The sequence below is a fragment of the Oryctolagus cuniculus genome, chromosome 3 (assembly GCF_964237555.1).
Source record: "Oryctolagus cuniculus chromosome 3, mOryCun1.1, whole genome shotgun sequence".
NCBI lineage: Eukaryota > Metazoa > Chordata > Mammalia > Lagomorpha > Leporidae > Oryctolagus > Oryctolagus cuniculus.
Window position 1 is genome coordinate 94875513 of NC_091434.1, and position 24300 is coordinate 94899812.

Here is a 24300-nt window from a genome sequence, read left to right on the forward strand (position 1 = left end):
ATGCTGATTTACTAAAATGCCCTATGTTTTTGAAAAAATTACATTTTGATCTACTGATCTATTTTGCATTTACATTTATTTATCATTAATTTTGCATGCATTAATGATAGATGCATTTTGATTAAAAATGACTATGGTGTTGAGTATTTTGCTAAGTGATAGATTATCCAAAAGTACATGAAGTTTTCTAGGGAGGCGTTGGAGTTAGAAATGTGTAGGTGGGACAGCTCATATCTTTATAAAGACAATTTAAATCAGTGTCACAAAGTATAGTCCCTTGGCCATATCAACATGGCCTGGAAATTTATTTAAAATGTGTATTACCAGGCTCTACCCCAGGCCTGAATCAGAAACTCTGGGGGTGGGAACCAGCTGTCAGCATATGTAATCAGTAATGTAAGTAATGTTAAGAAGTGAAGCTAGCAACAATTAAATAAAGCAAATTTTAAAGGAAGTTGTATAGAGTTAAATAAGTAAGTCACTTTGGGCAAATCAACACTTGTTTAGGTCCTTGGGCATTTTTTTTTTCTTATTGTCTTCTTAAAAACTAGAAATGTTTCAGTATTTTCACTTCTTTTGCAAAGAACCATTAGATGTGTAGAAAGACTGATTGTACATTTTCATTTCCTCAAGCAGTCATTTATTCTTTAAGATAATACTCATTCTCGAGGCAGCAGACAAGACTTGAAGACATACACAGCTGAAGGAAATGAAAAGGTGATAAGGCTCCGAGAACAAAGATGAGCGTGGCCTTGGTCCAGAGGTGGCAGTGGAGGAAGCATAGTATGTGCCAGTTCCTCTGGAACCTTCAGGAAATGAAGGTGTGCATTTGTGTTTTTCCCTTTACACCTCAAAAAACTTGGAATCATAATTTTCTTTGGTGGAGTGTCTTAAATTGGAGCAATTGAAAAATTAGCCCTGAGAATAGAAATACAGAATAAAGTTCATGGATTTAATTATTGCCTCCCTAGGTTAGCTGATCTTCCATATGACATCCACCTCTCTTGTGTAGGGGATTAAGGGTTAGACCCACTTTTAAGTTCTTTTGGTGTATCACAAACAGTAATACACAGGGAACATCTTATCTGTGGTATTCACTTTGTGATAGAACTGCTTAAGATACTGTAAGGACATAATATATTCTCAGGACATTCAAAGTCTAGGTGAGAGATGCCATCTCACAAGTAATCATTTAAAAAAAGTGAATATGCCATAAAATAGATTGAAATAAAGAGCAATGAGAGGCCAGAGAAAGAAAAGCATTCCTTCCAGCTTTGGTCAGATTTGGTTCACAATCAAATCAAATTCGTATTAATTAGGTCCTTATTCTTATACTAACCTTGGCAAACTAAAGTGCTACAAAAATAAACTTGTCTCAAGGGAGATCATGCATACAGGCCCCAATTGCCCTAGCCATGTCTAGAATTTAGCTCTGAAAAGAATGACAAAAGAGGTCATAGAAACAGCAAGAGCTTTGAAATATTTGATTTATAAGAGCATGAGAGTGTATGATGCTAAGGCCTGGGGATACATAGCTGGGGTCAATCTGTATTAATTGCTAACACCTAGAGGTAATTAGTAGTAATTACCCAAAGGAGTCAGGGCAGCTGCCAAACTGACTTAAAGGCAGAGTTTCCAGGCGCTCTTACCAAGTTGGGAACTGGTAATAGCAAATGAATGAATTTACTCCAGAAGTTTATTATAGAGTTCTACAAAGGTCCTTCTACAAAGGACCCTGTAGGTAAGCTCATCTATTTGTGTATATAAATATATTATACATATATATATTATTAAAGCTTGCAGCCCCTCCCATCCAGGATGAAATTTATTTGCCCAGCCCTTGAGTCTGAACTGCTCATATGACTTGTTTTAACCAATAGGATGCAGGGCAACTTCTGCTGGGCAACTTCTGCTGCTAGCAACTCTTAAAGAGCTTGCAGCTTACACCTTCCGCTTTCAAGAATGCTCCCTGAAATCACCTTGTGAGACAGCCAGTCTAATAGACTGGAGATCGAGCAGCTTTGTGAAGATTCCAGGCATCACAGCCAACAGAACCAACTCCAGAATCAGGGATTTTCCAGCTAAAGGTGTGCTTCAAGCAACTGCGCAGTCAAGGTAGGTCATTGTAACACCTCCTCCAGCTCTGTGGAAAGCACATTTTCAATATTAATGATGATAATTATAATTTTCTTATTAAGTTCTTTAATTTAAAAATGAACAATTAGCAAGTAAAATAAATAAATCTTGATTTCAAAGATATTAAAATAGGGTAAAATATGTTGTGTATGTTCTGAAAATTGTGTTTACCCAACAAAAGTGTTATATCTCACCGATCTCACTTTGCCTCATCCTTATATATTTTTTTAAAGATTTATTTATTTATTTGACCTGCAGACTTACAGAGAGGCAGAAGCAGAGAGAGAGAGAGAGAGAGAGAGAGAGAGAAGGAGAGAGAGGGAGAGAGAGAGGTGTCTTCTATCTGCTGGTTCACTCCCTAGATGGCTATAATGGCTGAAGCTGCACTGATCTGAAGCCAGGAGCCTCCTCCAGGTCTCCCATGTGGATGCAGAGTCCTAAGGAGTTGGGCCATCTTCCACTGCTTTTCCAGGACATAGGAGAGACCTGGATTGGAAGGAACAGCTGGGACCTGAATCAGTGCCCATATGGGATACTGGTACTGCAGGCAGCAATTTTACCTAATATGCCACAGCACTGGCCTCTGATTTTTTTTTTTACACAAACAAAAGCATCAAATGGTTGTAAAGACAAGGAGATGGATCAGGGTTCCCTCTATTCTGTCATTCTATCATTGTTAATTTCTTTTTTTCTGAATTATGTTATTTTTATACTTTTTTGATTAATGTGCAATATTTGTACATTTTGAGAGATACAGTACAATACTTCAACACATATACACAGTTTAAACCAATCAAACCAGACAACTAGATTTTCCATTTCTTTATCTTATCTGTCTGTAGCCTGTTAGTGCCACTCTTATATTTCCTTATGCAGTCTTTATACATTGTTTTGAATTATTGTCACTCCATTGTGTTACAGAACACTAAAACATATTACTTCTGTCTGTATGTTGATACCATTATCTAACTTCCATCTCTTTGCCCCCTCTCTACCCTGTCCAGCGTACAGTAACCACCAAAGTTCAGATGAATTCTTTTAAGCTTCTGTATATGAGAAAGAACATACGGTGTTTTTCCTTCTTAGTCTGGCCTACTTCATGTAACATAATCATCCCCAGTTCCACCTATTTTGCCACAATGTCAGGATTTCATTCTTTTTTATGATGGAATAATATTCCACTGTGTATATATGCCCTGTTCAAAAATATTTATTTTTTATTTGGAAGTTACACACATAGCCACACATACACACAGGATAAGAGAGGGAGAGAGGTAGAGAGAGCGAGATCTTACATCAGTTGGCTAACTCCCCAAGTGAGTTTGTTTGTTTATTTATTTATTTATTTATTTTTGGGGAAACTCCATAATGTTCTGTGGGCTATCCTGATTTACATTCCCACCAGTAGTGTATAGCTCCCCTCTCTCTATTTCATTGCCAGCATTTATTATTTTTTGTCCTTTTGATAATAGCCATTCTAACTGGAGTGAAATTATATCTCATTGTGATGCTGATTTGTATTTCATTGATGGTTAATGATATTGAGTACATTTCCATGAAATTTTTGGTCCTTTGTACTTTTAACATTTATTTATTTTCATTTTCATCTACTTGAAAGACAGAGTGACAGAATGAGAGAGAGAGAGAGAGAGAGAGAGAGATCCTCCATTCACTGGTCACTCTCCAAATGCCATAACAGCCAGAGCTGGGTTGGGTCTAAACTGGGAGGGTAGAACTCCACCCAGGTCTCTTCTATGGGTGGCAGGGATCCAAGTACTTGAGTCATCACCTGCTGTCTTCCAGGGTATGTATATCAGCAGGAAACTGGATTTGAAGCAGAGCGGGGAGTGGATAACATGCACCCCAATATGGGATGTGGGTGTCCCAAGCAGTATCTTAGCCATTGTGCCGCAACAAAAACCTTTCATTTCTTATTTTATTTTTTTAAATTTTTAAAGATTTATTTATTTCAAATATTTGAAATAAATCAGTTAAATTTAATTTCAGTTAAAATAAATTTTAACTGCTCTGCATTGTGGCACAGCAGTTAAAGCCAACACCTGTGATGCCAGCACCCCATATGGGCACCAGTCTGTGTCTGGCTGTTCCAATTCTGATCCAGCTCCCTGCTAATGGCTGGGAAAATCAACCCAAATACTTGGAACCCTGCCACCCATGTTAGAGACTGAATGAATCTCCTGACTCCTTGCTTCAGCCTGGCCCAGTGCTGGCTGTTGAGGCCATCTGGAGAATGAACAGATAGAAGATCTCTCTCTCTCTCTCTCTCTCTCTCTCTCCCACTCTTTCGCCCCCCTTCCTCCTTCCCTCCTTCTGCTCCTTTCCTCTTCTCGCCTCTTCCTCTTCACTTCTCTCCCTCTCCCTCTCTTGTTAACTCTGACTTTCAAATAAATAAATCTTTTTTAAAAATTTGGAAAACAGCAATCTAAGATACCTGGTATAAATAAAAAATGAGGGGCCCGCGCTGTGGTTCAGCGGGTTAATGCCCTGGCCTGAAGTGCTGGCATCCCATATGGGTGCCAGTTTGAGCCCAGCTGCTACACTCCCCATCCAGCTCTCTGCTGTGGCCTGGGAAAGCAGTAGAAGATGGCCCAAGTCCTTGGGCCCCTGCACCCACGTGGGAGACCTGAAAGAAGCTCCCGGCTTCAAATCAGCGTAGTTCCGGCCATTGCGGCCAATTGGGGAGTGAACCAACAGATGGAAGACCTCTCTCTCTCTCTCTGCCTCTATTCTCTCTGTGTAACTCTGTACTCTTTTAAGTAAATAAATAAAATATTTTAAAAAATTGGACATACTGAGATAGAATGAATATATATATATATATATATGTATATGTGTGTGTGTGTATGCTTATCCTTCCACATCCATGAGGGAATGCTACCAGGATGCCCCTGCAGATAGTACAGCTGGAGATGCTCAAGACCTTCTATACAGTACGGCTTATTTATGTACAATCTGAAATTTTCAGGAACACATTAAATAATTACTAGATTGTTAATAAAATCTTATGAAATGTAAATACAATGTAAGGAGTTTTTTAAATTTGTAGAGACTTGTTTTGTGGCTTAATAAATGTTTTATCCCAGAGAATGTCCTATGTGCTGATGAGAAAGCGTATTCAGCAGCTATTGGATGAACTATCCTATAAATGGCTGGTGGCCCATTTGGTTTAACTCTGATGCCTCTTTGTTGAATTTTTGTTTGTGTGATCTTTCCCTTGATTAAGGTGGAGTGTTGAGGTCTGCTGAGATTGTTGTGTTGGATTAAAAGTCTTCCTTTAGATCTAAGAATATTTGTTTTATAAAATTGGGCACATGAGAATTAGATGCATAAACATATTTAATTGCCATATCTTCTTGTTGAGCTGATCCCTGGATCATTAGATAGTGGTCACCTTTGTCTCTTTTTTGTCTTTTTTTTTAAAGACTTATTTATTTGAAATTCAGAGTTACAGCATGAGAGAGACAGACAGAGAGAGTAAGTTCTTCCATCTGCTGGTTCATTTTCCGATGGCTGCAGTGACCAGGACTGGGCAAGGCTGAAATTAGGAACCAGGAGCTTCTTTCAGGTCTCCCAAGTGGTTGCAGAAGCCCAAGCACTTGGGCCATCCTTCGCTGATTTCCCAGGTGTATTAACAGGCTGCTAGATCAGAAGTGAGACAGCCAAAATTTGAACCGATGCCCATATGTGATACTGACCCTGCATGCTGGGGCTTTATCTGTTATGCCACAATGCTGGCCCTGGGTTTTGTTTTTTAATACATTCAGTAAGTCTGTATGTTTTAATTGGGGGATTTAGTCCACTTACATTCAAGTTTATTATTTATAAGTCATGACATGCTTCTGTAATTTTTTTCTTTAATCCTTCTTCTACTTACTTTGAATATTCTGTTCTTTTTCTAGTGGATTTTTTACTTTCATATATTTTCATGATGGTATTTTTTTCTGCATTTTTCTTCAACAAATTTTACAAGCTGCTCTGGTGGTGATGAATTCTTTCAACTTTTGCTTGTCTTGAGAAGCTGTTATTTCTCCTTTATTTATGAGTGATAACTGCTGGAAAGTATCTTGCTTGGCAGTTATTTTCTTTCAGAACTTGGCCTGCAATTTTATTGGTTGAAAAATCTGGTGTTAATCTAATGGCGATTCCCTTGCAAGTGACCTGGCAGTTTTCTCTTCAAATTTTAGAATTCTTTCTTTTTACTGTATTTTTGAGAGTTTGAATATAATGTGATTATAATGTGTCATGGTGAGGATCTTTTCAAGTTGTTTTTATTTGGGGGTCCTATGGACCTCCTGTGCTTAAGTGTCTATATCTTTCTCCATATTGTGAAAATGTTCAGCTACTGTATCCCTGAATAAGTTTTTTAGCCTTCCACTCCTCTTTTTCTTCAGTAATGTACACAGTTTAAGAATTTGTTTAATGGTGTTCCAAAGCCCTCTGAGGCTGTTTCCATTATTTTTTAAAAAGATTTATTTTTATTTATTTGGGAAACTGAATTACAGAGAGAAGTAGAGAAAGAGAGAGATTGAGAGCGAGAGCAAGAGAGAGAGAGAGAGAGAGAGAGAGAGAGAGAGAAGAGAGGTCTTTCATTTGCTGGTTCATTCCCCAAATGGCCATGATGGTGGAGCTGAGCTGATCTGAAGTCAGGAACCAGGAGCTTCTTCCAGTCTCCCATGTGGGTGCAGGGCCCAAGGACTTGAGCCATATTTTACTGCTTTCCCAGGCCACAGCAGAGAGCTGGATCACAAGAGGATCAGCTGGGACTAGAACAGGCGCCCATATGGGAGGCTGGCACTTTGGGCCAGACTTTTAACCTGCTGTACCACAGCACTGGTCCCTCCATTATTTTTAACCTTTGTTTTTATCTGATTGGAATATTTCAAAAAACCTGTCTTTAAGTTCAAGTATTCTTTCTTCTGTTTGATGTAGTCTATTATGTAGGGTTTCAACTAGTTTTTTTTTTTATTTGACATATTGAGTTCTTTATTTCTTTGTCTTTTTTAAAAGACTGATATATTGATTTGAAAGAGAGAGAGAGAGAGAGAGAGAGTTTCCATCTACCGGTTCATTCCCCCAATGGCTACAATGGCCAGGGCTGTGCCAGTTCGAAGCCAGAAGTTCCATCCAGGTCTCTCATGTGGATGGCAGGGTTCCAAGTACTTGGGCCATCTTCTGCTGCTTTTCTCAGGCCATTAGCAGGGAGCTGGATTGGAAATGGAGCAGCCAGTACTCAAATCTGGCCCATATGGGATGCTGGTGTTTCAGGTGGTGGCTTAATTAGCCAAAACGCTGGCCCTGAATTCTTCCTTTCTAAGATTTCTTTTTTTTTTTCTTTTTCAAGATCTCTATCTCTGCTGAGTTTCTCTCTCATGTCATGCATTTTATTCTTTATTTAATTCAACCTTCTGTTCTTTTGTATCTCTTTGAAGATCCTTATAATAATTCTTCTGAATTCTGTATCAGGCACCTCATCAAACTTCTTTTCTTGGGCGTTGGTTACCGAAGTATTATTGTGTTCTTTCTGAGATGTTGCATTGCCTTGCTTTCTCATATTTCCTGTATCTCTATGTTGAAATTTGTTCATTTGATTGACTAGTTGTTTCTATTGCTTTTAATAAATGGCTTTCATGGTGAAAGTGTTTGTCCTGAAGATATATGTCTTTAGGTGTTAGTTTTGTGGCTGTTTGAGTTTTCTTTTCCATTGGAGGCTGTAGTATAGTCTCCCTATTTCTTCTTCTACAGCAATTAATGAGAGTGGCAGTGGAGGTATGAGGTGTTCCTCTCAGTCCCAGTGTAGGAACATGAGCTTGTTGGCAGCCTATGTGGTAGGTTGTAGGATTACAGTAGTGTCAACCTCTATCCACTGTGGCTGGGGTTGTGGGGGAATACCAGCCCGGAGGCTTGGAGAGGTCACAGGGATAACAACATTGGCAGAGGCATTGTCAGAGTCACAGAAGAGTTAGCCCAAAGTCTTCTTGTTCCCATTGTACCAGTCCCAGGTTTCTATAACATATGTGGTATTCATTTATCTCTTCTTTAAACAGATATTCACACTCTCCAAATCATGCTTCATGAGGTTGGGGAAGGAATGGAGTGAGAAGTCCTATGACTGCCTATGCTGTAATGTTAGGTCACACTCTTAGTCCACACCCCAAAGACCAGTAGGGTAGGGCCTACTGCTGAGGTGGACTTGGCTGACTGAGGTTGCTATATCCAACTACAGGTGATGCTGGCCAGGATACAAGTGCAATTGACTGGGGTCATGGGTTTCCAATTTGGACTAGGGGCTCTGACCTTGGGCAATAACTTGGGATAAGAAATCATTTGTATCTGCCTAGAGATAGTTTTACCAGGTTCAAGATGGTGCTCTGACCTACTTTGGTGCCCTACTCTGCATTGGCTGGAGTCTTATTCTCTGCTGTTTGTCCATGTTTGTGGTAAATATAGTACCTTGCCCACCCAGGCTGACACTAAACAGAGTTTAACTTGAGTCTCACACCTGCAGGGGCATTTGTTGTCTTAGGAATGTACATCTAGCCTGCAAGAGGCTAGAGTGAAGCAGGCTGAAACATTCATCAGTCCTACTAGGGAGCAAGTCTTCACCTGATGCTGGGGCAAGTCTAATAGGCTTTGTCTGATTACTGGCTTGGAGATAGTGGCCTCTAGTCTATATCTGGTGCTGGGTCTCACTGCAGTGGGACAGGCACTTAACTTCATTGCAAGTCCTTTAACTTACTTCCCAGCTCTATTTTTCTGTGGTTGAAAAACTCCTTGCTGTCTGAGTTTGGGAGAGAGGTAGTGGAGGCAGTCCTTTAGCTGCCCAGGCTGACAATAAATTCCCATTTGAGCCTCACAGCCCCCAGGCTCTGCACAGTCTTGGGTTATACTCCAGGTTTGCATGATGCTGGCAGTAATATAGGCCAAAACAAGTCCATCCCCTAAGGACTCAGTTCTCTGCCTGACGCCAGGGCATATCTAGAGTCTGTGTTTTTGAGTAATGGCCTAGTGATGGAGGCTTTTGGGCATTATCTGATGCTGGGGCTCACTTTGATTGGCTTGGCACTGAGCTTCAAGGCATTGCCCTAAGTTCACTTCCTAGTGGCTGGAGTCTTGTTCTACTGTCTGCTAAAGGTGGGAGAAAGGGCATGGGGGGAAACATTTGGTTGCCTGGCTAGAGGGTCTAAAGGCTCACTGTCCAGGTACTGACATGGGAGCAGAGCCGAGGGGAGCCTATCTGACTCTTAGATTCATGTGGTACTGGACTACTGGACTCCAATTCTAAAGTCTGGGCTTTATTCCCTCTCCCTGCCTCAAGTGGCAGGCTTCTCTCTCCACACTGCGCTACTTGGAGCCAGGAAGAGGTGATATAGCACCTCTTTTCTTCTGTCCTTCTTCAGTTTGTCTTTTATTCCTCTTCTTATAGTAAGTAAGGCAATGTGGCTCTTGTGTGAAGGTAACTTGGAGAGTGAATAACTATTCAAGTTAGTATCTCTGTGGAGAGATGTCCCCCAGAGCATCTTACTCAACTTTCCATCTTATTCTGCCTCCTGTCGTTAATTTAAAATCTGCTGCCCAAATGCAAGAATGGGTAGTACCATAGGGTTGCTAATAGGAACTTCACATAAAGAAAGCCTGACAAATTCCCAATCATTATGAAATTATTATTAAAACAAACACATGTAACTGATACTGTGGGGTTCAGGTTGGGGGAATTCAACCACATGAGTTCTCCAAATTAACATCTGTATAGAATTCAATGTTTATAAAAGGATAAGTAGGGGCCCATGCTGTGGCATAGTGGGTTGAGCCACTGTGTGCATCATCAATATCCCACATGGGCACAGGTTTGAGTCCTGGCTGCTCCACTTCTAATCCAACTCCTTGCTACTGTTCCTAGGAAACAGCACAAGACAGCCCAAATACGTGGGCCCCTGCAACCAGTGGGAAACATGGATGAAGCTCCTGGCTCCTGGCTTTGGCCTGGCTTAATCCTGGCCATTGAGGCCACTTGGGGAGTGAACCAGCAGATGGGAGACTTCTCTTTCTGCCTCTGCCTCTTACTCTCTTAACTCCACTTTTCAGATAAATAAATCTTTTAAAAATTCTAAGTAACAAAAATACGTTATCTTAAGCTTATGCATATATTATTAAAATTCAAACTCTTCATCGGTTATGTGGAAATTAGACCAACAAATATTGTTTTAGGAAATAATTTATCACTGACAGTGTTTAGAATTGCTGACATGTGATGATAATCAACAGTGAGCTGACTTGTAATCATATTAATTATTGCTTTACAATCTACATAGGATGCACCTGATTGCCGATGCCCTCAATGGACTGCTCCCTCTTCTTTGTATTAAATATGCCTCTGCTTCCAGCCATCCCTCTCCCCCATCTGACTGAGGCCTTAGATATCAGCCAAGTGAGACCAGAAGAACTGCCCAGTCAACCCAATGAAGTACCAGAAATAATAGTTATTTCAGGCACCACATTTTGGGGTAATTGCAAGTCAGAGAAAAACGGTACAGCCAATAATCACTTGGAGCAATTGGCTTAGACTTTTCTTTTTGAATCCGATGACATTTATGGGAACTCTAAGTGTGTACTTGTGTCCATGTTCAAAGTGGAAGGCAAATCTTTGGAGAATACATGTATGTCATAGCTTATTAAAGGAGGTGAAGTAATTTTAAACAGGAGGAGAGAGGTGGTTAAAGAAGGAAATAGGAAGAGAAAAATGTTTCTGTGGGAATTGGAGATTTAAAATTACCATGAATATGTTGGTGAGTGGGAGTGTTTCAAAGAAAACAATGTATGAACCACCCCCAAAGAAAAATCATTTGTAGCATCTTCATTATGAAACCAGACCTTCTGGAGTGGAATCCAAATATCACTGAAACAATGAGGGATGTTTCTAGGTACCAGCAAAGACAAAAAGCTCTATCCTAAAGCCCAGGGGATGACACCTTGTGGGGATTGTATTTTTCTGATAGGAATATTTAACATATTATGTGGTGGAAATTTTCAATGAAGTAATCAAAATATATGATGGTAAAAAATTAGCAAGAAAGTCCTGTAATTACTAATAACTTTTAGTTCATGCAGGGAAAATTATATAACCAAAGATACTCATTGTTTCGATATCTTGTTTCTGAAAAGCCTACAAATAGCAAACTGCAGTCAGAGTACCAGAGCATTATTTTAAACATCTCATTGTTTATATTATGACCTGCATGCCTTTGATTGATGTGAGTGCCATCTCAAACATTTCTTTCTTGAAATTTTTGGATTTTTTGGAGGGGTTTATAACTGAGCATAGATGAAGTGCATATTATGTAGGTTGGAAAGACTGTGGATGTTAGGAGAGTTGATGGTCTATCTATTCAGGTGAAATTAAACTGAAACTCACAGAGAAGAGCAATAAATTCTTAGAATAATGAAGAGCTGTTGTGTTCTAGCTATTATGGAATATAACAGATGTCTGTAGGTAGAAGAAGAATAATGGAGGAGGTGCCAGTGACAGGAAAGATAAGGCTGAAAATTGTGATCATTGCTGGCCAATGACAAAAATTTGAAAATTTAATTTTGAGTCTTAAACATAAATTCCCATGTGCCACTGAGAGTTAATGGGCAGAAAATTAGGGATGTTCTAAACAGTGGGAAGTATATGTCTTATTCAACCAACAACGAGAATAAGCACATAGTATAATAATTCATTTTTATTAGGGTAGGTGTTTGATTAATGGTGGAGGGATTTCTGGAAGTTTATAAAGGGAGAAATTCGGGATAATATTGTGGGATGGATTACAGAATGCATGTGCAGATGGAGAATACAAGTGGGGTTTTCATGATATAGATTACAAAATTCAGAAAGAGGCAATATACGAAGGTGTTGCAGATTTTTTAAAAAATTACTGGAATTCTTCCTCTGAAAACAGAGGCATTGGTGCGTGATTAATTTTCTTGGATGACAATGGATTTCATTTGTAAGAAAGCATTAAGAGAAACTGTTGATCTCATTTTAACCAGTAAGAAAGTGGTGCTTAATGAAAGAGCAGTGTTAGGAAATTTGGGGTGGAAATGACTATGATGTGGTAGGAATTCTTTACATGTGAGAAGGGAAAGGTTTACATGGTCTGATCTGATCCCAGACTTGTAAAAAGTATGTTTCAAAGTGTTTGCAGAGGAGCAGGCTTCAATCCCACGGCCAATCAGTCAAAATGAACCAAGGCTAAAATGTGGTCCAAATCATAACAGTAAGGGTGACAATTGAATTTATACTATAATAAGCTTATTACTTTTCCTGGAACTGTGAATATATATTATTTCCAGAAAAATGTTTCGTTTTACATTTACCACTGACCCCAAAGGAGAGAAAAGGGTGTATGTGGAGCTGGTGCTATGGTGCAGTGGGTTAAGTCACTGCTTGCAGCTCTGGCATCCCATATGGGTGCTGGTTCCAGTCCTGGCTGCTCTACTTGCAATCCAGCTCCCCGCTAATATGCCTGGGAAAGCAGAGGAAGATGGCCCAAGTGCTTGGGCCCTTGCCCTGACATTAGTGACCCCAGTGAGGCTCCTGACTCCTGTCTTTGGCCTGGCCTGTCCCTTGCTGTTGTGACCATTTGGGAAGTAAAACAGAGGATGGAAGAATGAAATCTCTCTGTTTCTCTCCCCACTTTCCCTCTCTCTGTAACTCTCTTTCAAATGAATAAATAAATCTTAAAAAGGTGTGTATGTGTGTGTGTGTGTGTGTGTGTTGTGGGTTTGGGCAGTGCAATGGCTTATAGATCAGCTCACATGTTTTTAAAGGCCACATGTTAACAATGAAGGGAGGCACCACAAATAAGTGGTCGATGTAAAATTTTTGCAGAGAACTGAGGCTTCAGAGAGATACCCACCTAGAACAGTTTTCCAAGGAAGGAATCAGTTAGGGGCCGCATGTGGTGCATCTTGAGTAATTGACAACCTTGGTGCCCAATGCCCTAATTTGCTTCCATCATCGTCAGGAAGCAGCTTCAAACTGAAAAGACAGAGCTGAGCGTCATTGGAAAGAATGTTGGGGAATAGATGGCAAAGAGACCTTTGCTCCTGAGATGTTGTATCTCTTAATTTTGCCTTGGAAGGATTTCAAGAGCTATACTGAGAACACTGTTGTCATATTTGTGTATTTATGAGGTACGGGGGGACAAGATGACTGAGGACGAGCAAATGCTCTGCTTTTGAGAAGAATAAAGTGTGAGCTGAAGAAGAAATAGAATGTTCTTGGCTCGCTCAAGGTTCATTGTTCCTTATCTATGATTTCCGTTGATATGACCTCTTCACTACATTACAGAGTTGATGTACTTTGTCATAACTGCTCAGGTATATATTTTTATTACATGACTAGGAGTTCCTGGAAAGTGGAGATTGCCTCATGTTTGTCTTTATTTCCTCAGGCACTGTCACTGTTCATGGACACACAGAAAGGGCTTTTGCTTAATAATCAGCCTCTCTCACTCTTTCTCATGCCCACTCTCCCATGTTTGCTCCCTTCCATGTCTTCTTTCCATTCCACATGCTATGTTGAACTTTATTGTAATTAAAAGCAAACTTCTTGCACACTTGATGAAACTTTGTTTTTTTTTTTTCATTTTTATGGATTTCTAAGAAAAAGAAACTATGATCATTTGTCTAATGTTTCTATGTAGGAATTCCTTCCAGGCACTTTTTGGGAAATTTATGTTTTTTTTCCAATATCAAATCCTGGATAAAACAAGTTCATAAGATAACACACACAGAAAATCTGAAAAGTAGCACTTGTCAGTCAACACAAGGAATCCACTGATGCTGAGTCTAAACAAGAGCAGGAAGTGTTGACTTGCAGTCAAAGGCATGTCCTAGAACTAGGGTGGGAGCAATTGTGAGAGAAGCAGTCATGACCACACAATCATACCTCCAACTATTGTATGTCAGTGATTCTGAAAAAAAAAAAATACTAATAAGCTATGGGAATTACATTTATCTAGACTCCCAGGATTATGGAGACTAAGAAGTCCCATGATCTTTCATTTGCAGATGGAGAACCAAGATAGTTGGTGGTTTACTTCATTCTGAGTCCAAAGGCCTGAGAACCAGGAACACAGATATCTGAAGGTAAAAGAAGATGGAAACCCCATGTGAAACAGAAACAGTGAGTTTTCCCTTATCCTGCTTATTGTTCTACAGAACATACAATGATTGGGTGATGCTGGCCCACGTGGGTGAGGCTGATCTTCTTTACCCAGTCTGCTTATTCAAATGCTAATCTTCTTTGGCAATACTTTCACAGACACACTCAGAAATTTTGTTTTAACCAGCTGTCTTAGCCTAGTTAATAAACTGATATAACCATCACATTATACTAGTGAGTAGAGCATAAGAGTATAAAGGGTTAGGAATATTTATTTTATTTTATTTATTTTTATTACATTTATTTGACAGGTAGAGTTAGAGAGAGAGAGAGAAAGAGAGAGAGAGAGAGAGAGATAAAGGTCTTCCTTCCATTGGTTCACTCCCCAAATGGTGCCATGGCTGGCGCTGTACCGATCCGAAGCCAGGATCCAGGTGCTTCTTCCTGGTCTCCCATGTGGGCGCAGGCACCCAAGCACTTGGGCCATCTTCCATTGCCTTCTCGGGCCACAGCAGAGAGCTGGACTAGAACCGGCGCTCATATGGGATGCCAGTACTGCAGGCAGAGGATTAACCAAGTGAGCCCCGGGTTAGGAATATTTTAAGAATAACATGATTTCAGAAATTCCTGAGAATTCTGATTTTTTCCTTGACAAACCCTGAAGATTGACATCTATAAGCAACTTAGAAAATTTAGGTGAAACATCTTTTGCTCAAATAAGTTATGACAAAACTAATGTTATTTTTATTTATTTATTTATTTATTTTTTGACAGGCAGAGTGGACAGTGAGAGAGAGAGACAGAGAGAAAGGTCTTCCTTTGCCGTTGGTTCACCCTCCAATGGCCAGCACGGCGCACTGCGGCCGGCGCACCACGCGGATCTGATGGCATGAGCTAGGTGCTTCTCCTGGTCTCCCATGGGGTGCAGGGCCCAAGCACTTGGGCCATCCTCCACTGCATTCCCTGGCCACAGCAGAGAGCTGGCCTGGAAGAGGAGCAACCAGGACAGAATCCGGCGCCCCGACTGGGACTAGAACCTGGTATGCCAGCGCCGCAAGGCGGAGGATTAGCCTAGTGAGCCACGGCGCCGGCCCTAATGTTACTTTTAATAGCCTGAATAGAATATTTGATTACTGGGATATCTGAGATTTACTGCAACTGGATTTCAGTAGCATATTTCACAGCCTCTTGTTCTATCTTATAGGAAAAGATGGATATATCTGAACTGAAAAATAGCACCATTAAGTAAATTTGTAGCTTTGTTAAACAGCCTTGGCTGAAGTATGTTGATTAGTGGATCAGTATTATCTTGAGGTTATCTGTGGGGAGCAACTCGGACTAGACTGTTACTGGAATTAAGACTTATTCTATGCATCTGCTCTCCCACAATATGGCGCTGGGAGAGGAGTAAACAGCTTCTACCCAGCTGCCTCTCACCAACTTGACAAGCTGCAGGAGCTGCTCCTGATTGGAGGAGAGCGGCGTGCTCGACGTGTGGGCAGCCGAGTTGGGATTGGCGGAGGAGGACTATATAGGAGGAGAGAGACGGCATAGTGGTGTGGGTTGGTTGGAGAGTGCGTTGGAGAGTTCGCGGGGAAGTTCGTTACTTCGTTCTTTCTCATTTCTCTCTACTCATTCTTGCTTTGGGAGTTTTGCTGTTTACTTATTCTTACTTTACTATAGAAAGGACTTGTAAAAAAGGGGAACAACAAGCGCCCGGTCCGGTGCGGCTCCTCCGCGTGCGGAGGAGCAGCAGTTATCTTACTAGAATTCAGTCCCATGGCTATATTTTTGGCACTCACTCAGAAGTACTTGAAAGATGCATGATCTTGAACACACACACACACACACACACACAAATATACATGATGTATATATAGCATTTTGGCAAGAATTTCCAGAGAGTTTAAAGAGATACTGAGAACAAACCGATTGAATAAATTTTTAAAATATTTGAGCTTCATTTTATTTGAAAGGCAGAGAGAGAGAGAGAGAGAGAGAGAAGAAGATCTTCCATCTGCTGGTTCACTTCCACAAATGCCTGTAACAACCATGGATGGGCCAGGCCAAAGCCCAGAATAATAACTCAACCCAGGTCTCCCACATGTGTGGCAGGGATGCAAGCACTTAAGTTATTATGCACATTAAAACAATGCAGAGCAGGGATCCCAAGTGCATTATTTATTTATTTATTTATTTATTTTGACAGGCAGAGTTAGACAATGAAAGAGAGAGAGACAGAGAGTGAGGTCTTCCTTCCGTTGATTCACTCCCCTAATGGCCACTACTGCCGGTGCGCTGCGCCAATCCGAAGCCAGGAGCCAGGTGTTTCCTCCTGGTCTCCCATGTGGGTGCAGGGCCCAAGCACTTGGGCCATCCTCCACTGCCTTCCTGCACCATGCAGAGAGCTGGACTGGAAGAGGAGCAATCGGGACAGAATCCGGCGCCCCGACCAGGACTAGAACCCAGGGTGCTGGTGCTGCAGGCGGAGGATTAGCCAAGTGAGCCACGTCGCCAGCGCCAAGTGCATCTTAACCACTGCTCCAGATACTTGCCCCAAACAGAAGAGATTTAAAGCTAACAATTACAGAAAAAAAAATCAACTCTACAAGAGTATAAGAAGTAAGTCCTAGATCAATGACAGTATATGTGGAAAAAATATCCTAGAAGTTTTCATTGATTGCAAGTTCAATATGAATTTATTATCAGACAGGTTGCCAAGAAACATAATCCACTCTTTAGTTTCCTTAAGGTAAGTAAGATATCCAGAACATGCAAGGAGCTAGTTTCTCTGAATTTTATATGGGTCAGACTATATGTAGAGTCTTACATTTGGGTTTAGAGTGGCATTGATAAAGAGCATCAATCTGGAGGTGGAAGTCCAGAAAGAAAAACATAAATTCATACCTATAAATGTTCTCTGAAGACCTACAGGGGTTATAATGGATAGGGAAATACTGAATACCAAAGACCTTTGTTTTCACATCTTTGAAGGACCCCAATCTTGCCTCTTAACTTGAACTAGAGATTATGTTTATTCAGTGTTGTGCCAGGAAACTAGAGCTAATTAACTTTGGGTATGGTGGATAGATTCCTATTCAATTTACAAAAATGTCATGAGATGAGCTCTAAATACCTCATGCCTGAAGACGTTCAAACAGGTTAGAGTGTCTTGTGCTTCACAAATCTGTCTAGTTCATCTTCCTGGGACATTTTTTAGTTGATATCTGTTGTTCTCTCATCAGGAAGAATCTATGATGCTATGCAATAGCAAATAATCAGACATGAAAAACAGAAAATTATAATACTTGCCATGTTAGTAATTTTCATTTGTTGTGGTCCACTTAGGCTGATAGCCCATCCTGGTTTTCCTTGGTGCTCTGGTTTTAGCACTGAAAATTCCATATCCCAGGAAACTCCTCAGTTTTGGCAAACAAGAGTTGCTCACCCTCATCAGCAATAATCCACAGTGCACATCACAGCTCTAGAGTTGCATTTAGAGTTAATCCACAGAATGGGATTTAATCCCAGGAGTTCATTAGTCTGATTTTTCATGACTATTCTTAGGGAGTGGGAGGAAATCCAAAAGTACTACAGCTTGTGGGCCTGGAGCAGGACCTTATTATTAAGAAACTTCTTCCAAGAATTGAATACCAGGGACTTATTTGTGTGGCAATCCTGGGAAGTCTTACATAAGAGATGGGAAAGGGAAGAAAACCACTGGAGTGTGCTTTGATGAGCAGGTTAGCACTGTGGGCAACTGGCTTAATCCTAGCAAAGACTTCCAGGAAACTCTGTAAACCCATCTCAGTGGTGTAACTCTTGATGACTCTTTCCAATTGTGTTAACTCCTTCTTATGTCTGGCCCACCCTGATCACTCCTCCATCCCAAGGAAACCCTTGACTCTTCAGTCAAAGGAGACACTGGTCAGGACACTGAAAGGGACTGTTGTTACCTACCTCTCATTTGGATGTTTGTTACTGCCTTTAACTCTATATACAAAAAGTCACAGTGATAACTGAAAGATGCAGCATGAATTTGTGGCATTTCAATGCTTTCTGTATATCTGCGTTTCACAGTAGCTCTTCAGTTCTTGCTAAAGACATTTTAGTGGGCTTTCCTGCTCTTTGACTTTGGGTCTGACCTTGTGACAGTTTGGGTAAATTGAGTGTGGAGAGAAATAGGTTCCCAGAACTAACCTGTTTCTGGAGTTCTTTTTATGTCTATTGGTGCTCTTGTACCTCTGCCAGTGTCGTAAGAGCGTACCCCAGCTAGTTCACTCGCTCAAGGAGCACAGGGGACACATGTCACGGACTGAGATCCAACTGCAGCTTCCCAGTTGAGGCCTGCTGCGATCAGCAGGGCCTGCCCTAAGTGACCTGTAGAATACAACAAAAATGCTTATTGCTGGATAGCCTATCATAAAACTTTAATTTTAAGACTGCCTTCTTATTACTAGACCACACCATCTATAATATATTATGAAAATTTTATAGTCTCTAAAATTATTTTTTTAATGACCACAGCCAAACCATATTGTTTTATTACATAAAAGACATTAATAAATGTAAACCTTAAGCTAGCACACATTTGTGTGGGTGTGTATGTCTCAGGCAATCTTTTCATGTCAAGACCCATACATATATTTATCTATATATGTAATCTTTATATATCTTTATTTCTTTTTTCCTTGTTATCCTCCTTTACATATATATTTAATTTTTTCAAGCAATTTTAAGCTCACAACAAAATTAAGCAGAGTTCTTATAGATGCCCTCCCTCCATGCACAGCTGCGTACACCAACTTCTCACATCAGAGTGGTATATTTGTTAAAACTAAGGAACCAACACTGACACATCATTTTCATCCAAAGTCTGTAGTTTACATTAGGGTTCACTGTTGGTATTGTACTTTCTATGGGTTTTGACAAATGTATTATTATTTTTTTTAATTTTTTTATTTTATTTTTTTATTTTATTTTTTTTAACTTTTATTTAATGAATATAAATTTCCAAAGTACGATTTATGGATTACAATGGCTTCCCCCCCCATACCGTCCCTCCCACCCACAACCCTCCCCTTTCCCACTCCCTCTCCCCTTCCATTCACATCAAGATTCATTTTCGATTATCTTAATATACAGAAGATCAGCTTAGTATACATTAAGTAAGGATTTCAACAGTTTGCTCCCACACAGAAACATAAAGTGAAAAATAATAGATGATTTTTTTTAAATGATGATGAAATCAGATCAGACCTATTGTCATGTTTAATCCCAGTGAGAGTCAAGTTGGGAGTTGATAATTTCTTTCTTTTTCTTTTTTTCTTTTTTCTTTCTTTTTTTTTTTTTTTTTTTTTTTTTACAGAGGATCAGTTTAGTATACATTAAGTAAAGATTTCAACAGTTTGCACCCACATAGAAACACAAAGTGAAATATATTGTTTGGGTACTCGTTATAGCATTAAATCTCAATACACAGCACATTAAGGACAGAGATCCTACATGAGGAGTAAGTGCACAGTGACTCCTGTTGTTGACTTTACCAATTGACACTCCTGTCTATGGCATCAGTAATCTCCCTATGCTCCAGTCATGAGTTTCCAAGGCTATGGAAGCCCTCTGAGTTCTCCGACTCTTATCTTGTTTAGACAAGGTCATAGTCAAAGTGGAGGTTCTCTCCTCCCTTCAGAGAAAGGTACCTCCTTCTTTGAAGACCTGTTCTTTCCACTGGGATCTCACTCGCAGAGATCTTTTGCCAGAGTGTCTTGGCTTTCCATGCCTGAAATACTCTCATGGGCTTTTCAGCCAGATCCGAATGCCTTTAGGGCTGATTCTGAGGCCAGAGTGCTATTTAGGACATCTGCCATTCTATGAGTCTGCTGAGTATCCCACTTCCCATGTTGGATCACTCTCCCCTTTATTTATTCCATCGGTTAGTGTTAGCAGGTACTAGACTTGTTTATGTGCTCCCTTTGACTCTTAGTCCTTTCATTATGATCAATTGTGAACTGAAATTGATCACTTGGAATAGTGAGATGGCATTGGTACATGCCACCTTGATGGGATTGAATTGGAATCCCCTGGTATGTTTTTAACTCTACCATTTGGGGCAAGTCAGCTTGAGCATGTCTCAAATTATACATCTCTTCCCTCTCTTATTCCCACTCTTATGCTTAACAGGGATCACATTTCAGTTAATTTTTAACACTTAAGAATAACTGTGTATTAATTACAGAATTAAACCAGTCATATTAAGTAGAACAGACAAAAAAACTACTAAGAGGGATAATGTATTAAGTTGTTCATTAACAGTCAGGGCTATGCTGATCCAGTCACCGTTTCCCCTAGTGTCCATTTCACTTCAGGAGGTTTCCTTTTTGGTGTTCAGTCAGTTGTCACCGATCAGGGAGAACATATGGTATTTGTCCCTTTGGGATTGGCTTATTTCACTCAGCATGATGTGTTCCAGATTCCTCCATTTTGTTGCAAATGACTGGATTTCGTTGTTTCTTACTGCAGTATAGTATTCTAAAGAGTACATGTCCCATAATTTCTTTATCCAGTCTACCGTTGATGGGCATTTAGGTTGGTTCCAGGTCTTAGCTATTGTGAATTGAGCTGCAATAAACATTAGGCTGCAGACCGCTTTTTTGTTTGCCAATTTAAATTCCTTTGGGTAAATTCCAAGGAGTGGGATGGCTGGGTCGAACGGTAGGGTTATCTTCAGGTTTCTGAGGAATCTCCAGACTGACTTCCATAGTGGCTTGACCAGTTTGCATTCCCACCAACAGTGGGTTAGTGTCCCTTTTTCCCCACATCCTCGCCAGCATCTGTTATTGGTAGATTTCTGCATGTGAGCCATTCTAACCGGGGTGAGGTGAAACCTCATTGTGGTTTTGATTTGCATTTCCCTGATTGCTAATGACCTTGAACATTTTTTCATGTGCCTGTTGGCCATTTGGATTTCCTCTTTTGAAAAATGTCTATTGAGGTCCTTGGCCCATCTCTTAAGTGGGTTGTTGGTTTTGTTTTTGTGGAGTTTCTTGATCTCTTTGTAGATTCTGGTTATTAACCCTTTATCTGTTGCATAGTTTGCAAATATTTTTTCCCATTCTGTCGGTTGTCTCTTCACTCTCCTGACTGTTTCCTTTGCAGTACAGAAACTTCTCAATTTGATGCGATCCCAATAGTTGATTTTGGCTTTGACTGCCTGTGCCTCCCGGGTCTTTTCCAGAAACTCTTTGCCTGTGCCAATATCTTGAAGGGTTTCTCCAATGTTCTCTAGTAACTTGATGGTGTCAGGTCGTAGATTTAGGTCTTTAATCCATGTTGAGTGGATTTTTGTGTAAGGTGTAAGGTAGGGGTCTTGCTTCATGATTCTGAACATGGAAATCCAATTTTCCCAGTACAATTTATTGAATAGACTGTCCTTGCTCCAGGAATTAGTTTTAGATCCTTGATCAAATATAAGTTGGCTGTAGATGTTTGGGTTGATTTCTGGTGTTTCAATTCTGTTCCATTGGTCTATCCATCTGTTTCTGTACCAGTACCATGCTGTTTTGATTACAACTGCCCTGTAGTATGTCCTGAAATCTGGTATTGTGATGCCTCCGGCTTTGTTTTTGTTGTACAAGATTGCTTTAGCTATTCGAGGTCTCTTGTGCCTCCATATAAATTTCAGCACCATTTTTTCCAGATCTGAGAAGAAGGTCTTCGGTATCTTGATTGGTATTGCATTGAATTTATAAATTGCTTTTGGGAGAATGGACATTTTGATGATATTGATTCTTCCAATCCATGAGCATGGAAGATTTTTCCATTTTTTGGTATCCTCTTCTATTTCTTTCTTTAAGGTTTTGTAATTTTCATCGTAGAGATCTTGAACGTCCCTGGTTAAGTTTATTCCAAGATATTTGATTGTTTTTGTAGCTATTGTGAATGGGATTGATCTTAGAAGTTCTTCCTCAGCCATGGCATTGTCTGTGTATACAAAGGCTGTTGATTTTTGTGCATTGATTTTATACCCTGCTACTTTGCCAAACTCTTCTATGAGTTCCAATAGTCTCTTAGTAGAGTTCTTTGGGTCCCCTAAATAAAGAATCATGTCATCTGCAAAGAGGGATAGTTTGAGTTCTTCCTTCCCAATTTGTATCCCTTTAATTTCTTTTTCTTGCCTAATAGCTCTGGCTAGAACCTCCAGAACTATATTGAATAGCAGTGGTGAGAGTGGACATCCCTGTCTGGTACCAGATCTCAGTGGAAATGCTTCCAACTTTTCCCCATTCAATAGGATGTTGGCTGTGGGTTTTTCATAGATTGCTTTGATTATATTGAGGAATGTTCCTTCTATACCCAATTTGCTTAGAGTTTTCATCATGAACGGGTGTTGTATTTTATCAAATGCTTTCTCGGCATCTATTGAGATAATCATATGGTTTTTCTTCTGCAGTCTGTTAATGTGGTGTATCACATTGATTGTCTTGCGCACATTAAACCATCCCTGCATACCAGGGATAAATCCCACTTGGTCTGGGTGGATGATCTTTCTGATGTGTTGTTGCATTCTATTGGCGAGAATTTTATTGAGGATTTTTGCATCTATGTTCATCAGGGATATTGGTCTGTAATTCTCTTTCAGTGCTGCATCTTTTTCCGGCTTAGGAATTAAGGTGATGCTGGCTTCATAGAAAGAATTTGGGAGGATTCCCTCTTCTTCGATTGTTCTGAATAGTTTGAGAAGAATTGGAGTTAGTTCTTCTTTAAATGTCTGGTAGAATTCAGCAGTGAATCCATCTGGTCCTGGGCTTTTCTTTGTTGGGAGGGCCTTTATTACTGTTTCAATTTCTGTCTCGGTTATGGGTCTGTTTAGGTTTTCGATGTCTTCCTGGTTCAATTTAGGTAGGTTGCATGTGTCCAGGAATCTATCCATTTCTGATAGGTTTTCCTGTTTGCTGGTATACAAGTCCTTGTAGTAATTTCTGATGATTCTTTTTATTTCTGTGGTGTCTGTTGTTATGTTTCCTTTTTCATCTCTGATTTTATTGATTTGGGTCTTTTCTCTTCTTTTTTTAGTTAGTTGGGCCAATGGGGTGTCAATTTTGTTTATTTTTTCAAAAAACCAGCTCCTCGTTTGGCTGATTTTTTGTAATGTTTTTCTTGATTCAATCCTGTTGATTTCTTCTCTGATTTTAATTATTTCTCTTCTCCTACTAGATTTGGGTCTGGTTTGCTGTAGGTTTTCTAGATCCTTGAGGTGAATTGAAAGCTCATCTATTTGGTGCCTTTCCAATTTCTTGATGTAGGCACCTATTGATATAAACTTTCCTCTTAACACTGCTTTTGCTGCGTCCCATAAGTTTTGGTATGTTGTGCTGTTATCCTCATTTACTTCCAGAAAGTTTTTGATTTCTCTTTTGATTTCTTCTATGACCCATTGTTCATTCAGGAGCATGTTGTTCAATCTCCATGTGTTTGCGTATGCTCTAGGGATTCCTGAGTTGCTAATTTCCAGCTTCATTCCGCTGTGGTCTGAGAAGCTGCATGGTATGACTCTAATTCTTTTGAATTTGCTGAGACTTGCTTTATGGCCTAGTATGTGGTCAATCCTAGAGAAGGTTCCATGTACTGCTAAGAAGAATGTAAAATCTTTAGCTGTAGGATTGAAAGTTCTGTATATATCTGTTAGATCCATTTGGGCTATAGTGTCATTTAAATCTACTGTATCCTTGTTGATCTTCTGTCCTATTGATCTGTCTATTTCTGAGAGTGGAGTATTGAAGTCCCGCAGTACTATTGTATTGGGGTCTAAGTCTCCTTTTAAGTCCGTTAACAAATCTTTTAGATAAACCGGTGCCCTGTAGTTAGGTGCATATACATTGATAATTGTTATATCTTCCTGTTGAATTGATCCCTTAATCATTATGTAGTGTCCCTCTTTGTCTCTCTTAACGGTTTTTGTGGTAAAGTTTATGTTGTCTGAAATTAAGATGGCT